The sequence below is a fragment of the Thunnus albacares genome, chromosome 15, assembly GCF_914725855.1.
Source record: "Thunnus albacares chromosome 15, fThuAlb1.1, whole genome shotgun sequence".
Taxonomy (NCBI): domain Eukaryota; kingdom Metazoa; phylum Chordata; class Actinopteri; order Scombriformes; family Scombridae; genus Thunnus; species Thunnus albacares.
This window is the reverse complement of record NC_058120.1, coordinates 27577575-27587787: the sequence shown is the minus strand read 5'-3', so window position 1 is coordinate 27587787 and position 10213 is coordinate 27577575. Positions and strand designations below refer to the sequence as shown.

Genomic DNA, 10213 nt, shown 5'->3' with positions numbered 1-10213 from the left:
AAAAGACATATTGACTGAGTCGGACGCGAGAACTTCCTGAGGACGGGGGATTGACTTCCTGTCAGCAAAGGAAGTGATGATTATCTGCACCCTGTCAGGCTCTCTGTTACACCGCACCAGGTGAAGCTACTTCTCAAATCCCTGTCATTGTCTCGCAGAGTTCCCGGGGAGGACAGGGATTAGTGGATGAAGCCCTGTCTGAGTCTGTGCTAATCTCTGGATGTTTTAACACCTTTTTTTTTCCTCATCTGACATCCTCATCCTCACTCAGCTGCCCTTTTTTTTTCCTGCTGTGATGCAGCAACTGAGCTGTTCTTTTCACTGATAATGACATGATGAGGAAACATCAAATTCCTGCAGGTTTCAGTGTTCGGACAATAAGAACAAGATAAAAATCTCTGTGAAAACACATGTACGCTCCCGTAAAATGCACCGCTAATCTTTCTTCAATGCTTTCTTAACAGAGAGAGAATCCATATTGACTTTCTCATACTACTCCTTTTTTATCTGGGGAAAACGAAAAAATTGGATCTGTCCTTGCTGCAGTAGATTTACACCCGATTATAGGTGACATTCTGCTGCTCCTTTTTATTGACTTTTCTTTATAATAACACAGCAGGTGGGAGGAAGAAACAGCACTTACTTTAACAGAGCTGACCGTGAAAGGCTTCCAGATTGGTGAACAGCAATGCAAAGTAGATTTTGATAAAAGGATTTGACAGCAGCTGCTCACAAACTGACAAGCTCCAGGAGAAATGAAATGACAGTTCTATAAACTCATATTTACACCTGAGCTCGACTGCATCCTGCAGAGAGGAAACAAGACTTTACCAAACAGTGACTATTTTATCATGAAAACACCTCAAACTCCACGTTCAAACCCTGCTTCTTCTGAGCCCTAATCGCAGTAGTAGTGACAGACAAGCAATGTTACAACAGGAGAAAGTCCTGTCCTATTAAATGTCACGCTCTTGAATTCACAGCTCACACCTGCAGTGCGGGACTTTTTACATATAAATGAACGTCCGTTACCTTCAAGCTCTTGCCAAACAAGTTCACACGATGCTGATTAAGCCTGATCACTGTCAGATAAATCTCTCTGTATTTCACAGTATACAGAGATTTTAATCTGGTGTCAGGTTTGACATTCCTGCGCTGGCTGGACTGTGCATGCTTTAAGGGCAGAGCGCACTGAGCCGGCTAACTCCCAGTTAGCTTTCTGCTAATTTGAATGAGGATAAAAATAAATTAATCATGTGGCTCTTTTAGACTTTCCAGATGTTATCAGAGCAGTTTATCCACCGTTTTACAGCCGTAACAGTAGTGACTGAGCCTGTGACGTAAGCACCAGTTAACAGTATTTTTTGTAATTACTCTCCCTGCCAGAAGGGGGAGACAAAAGTCCCAAACTCCAGCTTTAAAACTCAAATAAAGAAATGAGTTCGTGCATGAACATCACTTTTATTGTTGGTTAAATGTACAAACTAGCTCGACCAACAATCTAGTTAGTAAAACTTTAGAGCTGCAACAATTGAGAGAAAATTAATCTGCAGCTACTTTTCAAATGATCATTTTAGTCACTTTTTAAGTCATGTATGAAAAGAAGTTGTGTATAAAAGTATCTTTATTGAGTGAGTGAAGACAGTGTGCAGGTGTCTTTTCTTCTTTTCAGTACGTGGCTACTCCACCGATGCACCTGTCACAAAGATGACACAAGTGTACAAGACATTTTTGAATCACTTTTTAAGCAAAAATACCAAAAAATTTGCTGTTTTCATCTCCTCAAATGTGGTGATTAAATGCTTTTCTTTGTCATACATGATAATAAACTGAATAACTTTGGGTTTCGGACCTTTAGTCAGACAAAATCAGACATCTTTTTTTTTTTTTTTTTTTTGCGCAAGAACATTTCACCAACAAAGAAATTGCAGTTACAGAGAGCAATGGAAGTCTACAACCCTTCCCCTTCTCATTATCCTTCTTCTTAACAATATGCATCCTTTTAAGTTTTTCAATAACTTTTTACATTTTAAAAAGAGGGATGTATAATAGCTAAGATGTACATTAACATATTGGGAGAAAATCCAGTAAGTTATCTATGTTAAACAAACCGAGCAACCTTTTCCTTTTCCTGCCTGTTCATTTGTAGGCAAAGTGAAAAAGTATTTTTTTTCCATTATGTAAACTTCATTAACTACATCTGTCCGTTCCTCCACTGCGGGGGAGTCAGGAAGCAGCCAGCACTGAATGATGGTTTTATTACGAGCAGATATCAGAAAAAAACCACATAAATATTCATTGATGTTCCCTGAATGAAAGTCAACTTTCCCTGAAAGAAAAGTGCAAAGCTATAAAAGGTATTTTGGTTTTAAATATGCCTTCCTTGTTCTGTGCATCATCTCAGACCAGAAATGTCTCATTACATGACATTCTGAAAATAAACGCTAGTGATCGGCATCCTGGTTCCAACACAGTCTCCAGCACTTTGAATCCTCTCTTGTAAAGTGTGATTTCTGCTTTGGGGTAATAAAAAAAAATCTAATTAGATCCATTGAAAGTCACAATAGATGTACCATTCCTCCTTTGAAATCTCAAAGTTACTTTCGTTTTCTCATTTATTTTTAACATACTCTGTGGAATGAGATTTTTTTTTTATCATGACACCTTTACACAGTCTGGATATAAAACCTCTGTTTAACTCTGACAGATAAGCTCCTAAAACTTCTTTCAGCAGCGGAGTCATCCTTATATCCTTATCAAGAGGGTAATTTTTAACAACTTGGTCAAAATAATGACGTAATTGTAGATACCTATAAAAGTTTTGCTTTTCCAGAGAGTATTCTTCTTTCAAAGTTTGGAAATCTTTTAACTCTCCAATGTTATTGAGTAAAGTCCTTTTGGTTATCCAGTTTTTAAATCAAGGGTCTAATTGATTAGGTTTAAAATTGGGGTCACACACGCACAACATCTAATTATTATTAGTTTATCTTGTAATTTATATTTCTCCCTAACACAGTTCCAGACTTAAAGTTGAAATTTTATCCATGGGTTTTGCACGCTGTTTATAAATATTTACCAAATCCTTATTGCTTAATTCTGCCTGAATTGAAATTTTGCTTAATTAGTGGTTGCACAGATTCATCAATGGCCTAATTTGAGGTGAGTAGAAGTGGTCCGGCCATACCTTCTTCCTCCCGCCTTTGGGATTTGTTTTAAACTTAACTCTGAGTTTTTTTTACCTGCCAAATGAACCTGAAATAATTTTCTCCCACTCAGAGAATTGTTTTGTGGAGATTTCTACAGCGACAATGTTGAGTCTCATGAAAGGGTTGGAGTCTCATCTTTGTATATCTGATCTTATTTTGGTCATAATTAATAATTTCCAATGTTGAAACTTCTTTGGGTGTACACCTAAATATTTAATTGTAGTCCCATTTCAAATGAAATTTATCTTGCAGTTGTTTTTAGTGGAGCGTAGTTAATGTAAATATCTGGGTTTTCTGAACATTTTAGTTTATATCCTGCAAATTTATAAAGAGTATCCAAAAGCTTAAACAGTTGAAGTGGAAGGTTCACGTAAATATTCTTTTCTGACATTTTTATAGACTGAATATGAATCAGAAGCAGAAACAGGGGAACTGCCAAGTAGGTTTGCACGTACAAGAAATTTGCTTTGATGTTGTGATTCATAAGAGAAGAAAAGAGGAAACACAAGAACCTTTACAAAATAAGAGAAATGAATGAAAAGAATGGTTCATCGTTAATGAAAATAATTGGATTAAATTCACCTTGAGTAACTGGTTAAAGTACACAGAGGGATTAACTAATGCAAACTAATCACTGCAGCTGTAAACTTGGCTTGATACTGAGTGTTTTCACATCCAACCTGTTTGCTAACGGTCAATTGAACTCTGGTGTGTTTGCTTATTTGGTTTAGTTGTGAAAGTCAGTCGAACTCTGCAGATTTCACAACCAGACAGACACCGCTTGAAAAGACGGACGGTCGTCTGGTTCTAATCAAACTCTGGTGTGAAAGCACAGCAGACACAGGAGTTTGTGACACTGAGTAAGAGATTTTTATCATAAATTCAAAAATCAAATTACTATAAAAAACCACCTGCTGATCACAAAAGAAGCAATCTCTGGATTTGTACAAGTCATACATATTTATGTGAGATCGTTTGTTAGAGTTTAAACATAAAACCATCATGATACCAATTATAAAATGTACAGTAAGTTCACAGGCAAGGAGTGCACAGCTGAGCTTCAACAATTTCAAAAGAGGCTTAACTGCCCAGCAGTCAGTCTTCACAAATCTGGCAAAATCCGGCGAAGCTGTTACACAGGCTGCCGGCAGCTCAAGAAACTGCCAGGCGGAGCAAGTCGTTCGGTGACGGAGAGTTTGTGCAAGACTGCGTTTTGAAAGCGGCTGACATTGTATGCCCTCAACAAAAATCAGAGTTCCATGACATAAGTTTGTCAAATGACACGACAAACTGAAGATCTGACCGACGATCTCAAAGAGCAATTATGACAGCTGGAATTGGTTCTGAATCAGGTCCCTGCTGATAAGACAGGAAATCAACAGTACTGTGTGTGTGTGTGTGTGTGTGTGTGTGTGTGTGTGTGTGTGTGTGTGTTTGCAAGGCACTTTTGAGGCAACTGAATGTTTGATTAATCTTAAAATGAACTCTTCTTTTTAGGCCTCCTGTATGGTACTGGTGTGATCACTGGTATATGTGGCTGTTTAGGCTAATAAACAAAACATTTATTTTGAAATGATTGTGTTCTGTTTTTTCTCTCGTGGCCCTCAATCCAATGTCGGGTCCCTAAATCGGCCCTCAGTCATCAAACTTTGAGAACTCCTGAATTGCAGGGACAAAATGTGTAACTTGACTTTAAACGTTTTGCTGCTAATACTAATAAACTTTTACTTAAGTAAGATTTTTCATACATGACTTTTACTTGTAATGGAGTATTGTTACATTGCTGTATTGGTGCTTTTGCTGAATCTGAGTACGTCTTCCACCTCTGCCATTACAGCCACTTCAACACGTTATAAACACAAATATTCACAAAACACACCCTGTCGATTTTAAAAATGAACTTTCAAAAGAAGCTATCTCGCCCCTAAACGCCGCTACACACACACACACACATCAGAGATATACAAATGATCCAGACACACCCTGCTGACACACAGACAGAAAATAAAACAGCCTGTTGATGCGCAGCAGGGGCAGCTCTGTCCTGTGGCGACCAAAACATCCAAACATCTCAGCTGAAAACTCAGGTGACATCAAATAAATACCTGCTTCACAATCACACCATTATAGCACAGCAGCTATAAGTCTGCAGGAGGTAAATATTTCCCAGACAGACTAAATTATAGCGATTAGATAAGAACTGCTCGTTCGACAATCCATTCACCGGTGTTACGGATCAATTGGTTTTCCTGTTAACTTGTCATCTTTGTTTGCAAACGTCGTAGCTGACCTTGCGGATGCCTTAATGATTTATAATTCTATATCACTCAATTTCGTATAGTGAAACTGTGGGATCAGAAATAAATTTAACCATATTTTGTAGTATTTTCTTCAAAATAAAAGCTTCCCACTCGGGGTTTGATACATGTGAAATCATCTTCTGGGTTTAAAATATCTCTAGATTCTAGATTAACTCGTGACCACTGTTATTGCTGCAATGATGGCAGCCACAAAAGCCCACTTCTCTGAAATTAAAACAGTTTTTTGAAGATCAGAGGTTATAATTTCTGCTTAAGTTCTGGGGGGAAATGACTATAATCATTTGATGTTGATGGTGTCCTCTTTCTCATGACATACTTTTTAGTGAAGTCAAAAAAGAAAAGTTGCATTATTAAAACTCTTGAGATGCATAATGTTGCCCATTCCCATTATAAATGTTTGCTGGAGTGGTTTAATGCATAGTTATTTATTTACAAAGTGAATTATGTAGGACATGGGGCAAAATTATTCTTTGTCTGTGGGATGCCGCCCCCACACAAATCCAGTGGTACCAGTGGCCGCATGCTGTGCATTTGATCTGGAAAAAACATAAAATACACTTTAGGATCACAAAGTGAAAATAGACTCATGCAAAGAAGATTTCATATCCTTTTCATGTCTTTCTGCATCAGTTTTATATCGCTTGAATGTCTATTCCTTCTAAGTATTATCTATCATTTGCTAAATCCTGCTTACTGTATGTTTCTATTGGTTAAATAACCTGTCAATCAATCAATCATAGCAGACGTAAGTTTTATCCCTAGTAGCAGTAGTTTGGACAATGAGAGCCTGTGTGCGTCTATTGAGAAGTTTCCTTTTCTGTTCAAAGATATGCTACATTTAACATCCGTAATTCATGCTCATGTCAGTTAGCATGGTTAGCTCAGAATTCACTGGGTGTATGAGCTGATGCACAGGTACATGGCAACGATATTTCATGTAATGTGTATCAATGCTGTACCTAGTAGTCTGGAGTGAAATGGTGGTTGTTTCTAGGGGCGTTCGTAACGAGACACTGTTTGGGTGTGTCGTTCACTGCATAGGTAGCAAAGAGGCAGGTGTATGAACCAAGATGGCGCTGTCCATTAGAGCCATGTGTTCTGTACATTCATATAAATACATAAGAGATGCTAAATGTTATAATGTTGTTTATCATGTTTGCCAGCACTGTGTAAGAGTATTAAGGTATACAAATTATGTACATAATGCTATTATAAGGCGGGAGTGTTGTAATACTTCACATATAATTGATTCATTTATATCTCACAAACAGTGTCACACCCTGCCTGGACTTTGTGTGTTTTTTGGTCTCTTTGTGTTGTTGTGTTCTTCGGGGTCTCCTGGTTTGCGCTTCTGTTTAGCCCCTCGGGTCATGTGGGTTTTCTTGTTATATTTGGGTGGTGGGTTTGGACTGCCTTTTGTTGTTTAGCCTGGTGTGTTGTATACTTTAGTTTAGGTTCATGATGGTTCTTGGACAGGTTAGTGTGGGTTGTATTTAGAGTATTGTGTTTTCTGGGTTTTGGTTTTGTTACTGTGTTTCCCTTGTGTGTGTTCATGTACTCCTCCACACCTGCCCTGCTTCACCCTCGTTAGCCCTGCTCTGCTCTGTGTCTTCCCCACACCTGCCCTGTATCAGTCTTGTCAGCCCTGCTCTGCTTCTTGTGTTTCCTCAGCCAATCACTCCCAGCCTGCCCTTGTGTCTCGTCACCTGTTCCCCATTCCCCGATTAGTTTAGTTTGTCTTTAAGGTCTGGTTTTGAGTTGAGTCTTTGTTGGATCATTCGTTTTGTTTCGTCTGCTAGTTCTGTTCAGCTCTGTTTGCCTGTTAATGACCATCCACGATTAAAGGAGATTTTTTTCATCAAATCTGCATTCCGGCCTCTGTGTTTGGGTCCACTCCTGCTTCCCCAACCTGACACATACTTCCTGTCTGAAAGTATTAAAGGTGCAGAGCGCGTGAAGTTTGCAATAAAGTTCACTGAGGACAAATCCGTCTCAGGAGCATTTTTATCGATGCCCCACAGTGATTACACTGACTGACCAGCAAACTAGTTAGCAGGAGTCAAGTGTCTAATTTAACATCTTTATATGGAGCAAAGCTGTTTTCTTACCCAATCAACATGGGTCTGTCTAATGGTTCCTGTATTTTTCTCCCCACAGGATTGGCAGAGATCCAACAGGGAATCTGTTATATAGTTACTGAACCTTCTGTATACTTAAGGATTTATGCAAGACCATCACATTCATATTCATACCTGTCTCTTTACTTACTTCACAGAGCAGCACCCCACATGATGTGGTGTCCTGCTGGTGGGGAACCTCCTGCAATGAAGGCTAAACATCATGAAGATGAAGGGATCAAAGTATGAGATGCTGCTTTTGTGGCTTTTATGAAATAGTCTATTTACCACACCAGAGATAAAATAGGAGCACTTAGGAGGGATCATCTAAGATTTGCTTACCTTGTTATTTCCTTGCATTTCTCCAGCTGGGCACCGGTAGCTCCAAATGGGTCCACAAAAAGGGCCTTTCGTTCCTTAGGGGTACATAACCTGTTTAAAAATACACAGCTGGGCTCCTAAATGTGCATGCAGCTTTTATATGTGCTAAAGATGGGCAAATAGCTTTAGACAAAAGTGCACTTAACCACCAGAGTCCAGTGTCTGTTCCTGCAAACTGCTCTGATGAGTCATACTGTGCAGCATCCAGCTACAAAAAAATCCAATTGCCCTTCCAACAGCCGTCAATTCAAACGTATCTATAACAAACACCTTAGATGGCGCTTGTCATGATATTACAGACGTGTAAGAATTCGATACCTGCAAAGAGTTTACTTCCTCATTAATAGGCTAATCTGTTTCAACAAAATTTTAAGCCTGCTTAAAGCTGAATACACAAGTGAACACATGCCTCGCTCTCCGATTCCTTTCCAGGGGGGAAGGCTCTGCAGATCTGAGCTTGTAGGGTCCAACCTTTGCCCACAATATCTCCCCCCCTCTCCCTGATCCCAGGTGTCAGTCACTGGAAAGTATTTTAAAAGTTACAGTTATAGGTTTTACTCACATACTTTTGCTTTGGACTGGGTGTGTGACATTAGACGCCGCTTCAGTGTTGGCAGCTGTTACTGGATAATGTGGCTGGAGTGATTGGGGAGAGTGTGTGTAATGGGGAGGGGTTGCTGGTACGGGACAGTGTGGCTGAGAGGGTTGGAGAGTAGATGATTGGAGGGGTCGTCGACAGCATCGGGTTGATTTTGTTGGTGGTTTGCTGATGGATGAAGCCAGAGGAGAGAGAGCCCTTCAATTCTTCTGAACTTAGCTGCAATCTTCTCCTCTGGATCAATGAAATGAGTCAAATGATCAGTGTTTGCAGTCGTCTTGGTAGTTTTTGTAGAACTTTGGCCCTTTTTGTCTTGTAGGTCTGTTTTATTATAAAGGGTCCAAACATACCCCCCCCCCCCTCCCCTTCCCCCCCTTCTGTTGTTATTCTCTTGTATTTTTAAGAACAATATCTCCTGCTTTGAAATTGTCCTCCTGACCCCTCTCCTCTTTCCTTTTCCTTATTTTTGGATAGGATTTCCTGATGTTTACTTGCACCTCCTGATACACATGTTGATTCGGATGTCCCTCAGAAACCACCTCCCCCCCTCCCCTCCCCTCCCCTCCCTGGTGTCTCCACCTTCTCTTCTGTGATTTACAAGAGCAAAAATATAAGTGCATTAATATAAAGTCATCACATTTCACTGACTGCCACATCCAAACATTGCAAACAACTCCATGACCCTCTTACCTCATACTCACTTGGTACCTCAGTGGGGTATCTGGCCTCCCAACCAAATACCAGGTAATATGGACCGTATTTTGTGGTTACTGATTCCAAGCATAGCTGCAGTCAGATACTGGTCCCATGTTATCCGATTTTTCCCCTGACAGCTTGCCCCAGAGATCTAAAATATTCAGTTGCATGTCAGTAAAAAATAACTTCATGTATTAATAATTAACTGTGTAACTTAACGTTGTGATATGTTGTGGCATTCAGTCGTTTGAGATTAACTTACCGTTGAATGGTGCTGTTAAGTTTTTCCACAAGTCTGTTTGTGAGAAGTTGGGTATTAAGAGGAACTTTTGCTCACCATATCACCCCCAAACAGAGGTGAGTGTTCATCTTCCACATTCCAAAAAATAGAAACGCAAGTCAGCATGGATAAATAATACTAGAGTACAGATGATTTTATTCTTACCTTATTTTTAAACTCGGTTCCCTGATCTGTAAGCAGACTCTGAGGAGCCCCAAAGGTGTGAACAAAATGAAGAACACAATAGGTTACCTCTTCTGCTGACTCACTTTTTAAGAGAACAGGCCTCTGCCCACTCAGTAAAGTAGTCAACCATGACACGTACGTATATACTGGTTACCACTCTGTGACAGAGAGCTTGAGAGGATCCATTCCCACCAGCTCAGATACCTGAAAGATATGAATGAGCGTTTTTATATTTATATACCATAATATATCTGGTATCAAACCCCAGGTTGGGAGTTTTTATCTTGAAGAAAATACAAAAAAAAATATGGTTGAGAGTATTTCTGATCCCACTGTTTCACTGAACTCCATAAACCATCAATAAGCTAAATGAATCACGATCATTAAGGCATTTGTGAGGTCATCTACGTTTACAATCAAAGATCAAA

At 39.5% G+C, this 10213-nt stretch overlaps 1 long non-coding RNA gene across 3 annotated transcripts; it reads right to left on the bottom strand.

Annotated features, from left to right (window-relative positions):
* Positions 1–5655: 5655 nt before the first annotated feature.
* Positions 5656–8235, bottom strand: LOC122998494. Of its 3 annotated transcripts, XR_006407438.1 has the most exons (6): positions 8172–8235; positions 7987–8076; positions 7796–7858; positions 7636–7709; positions 6487–6625; positions 5656–6063 (listed from the first exon to the last, which is right to left on the bottom strand). It is a non-coding gene; the product is annotated as an uncharacterized LOC122998494 (long non-coding RNA). The 3 variants fall into 3 exon arrangements; XR_006407436.1 differs by having other exon boundaries at positions 5656–6625; XR_006407437.1 differs by lacking the exon at positions 6487–6625.
* Positions 8236–10213: the final 1978 nt, after the last annotated feature.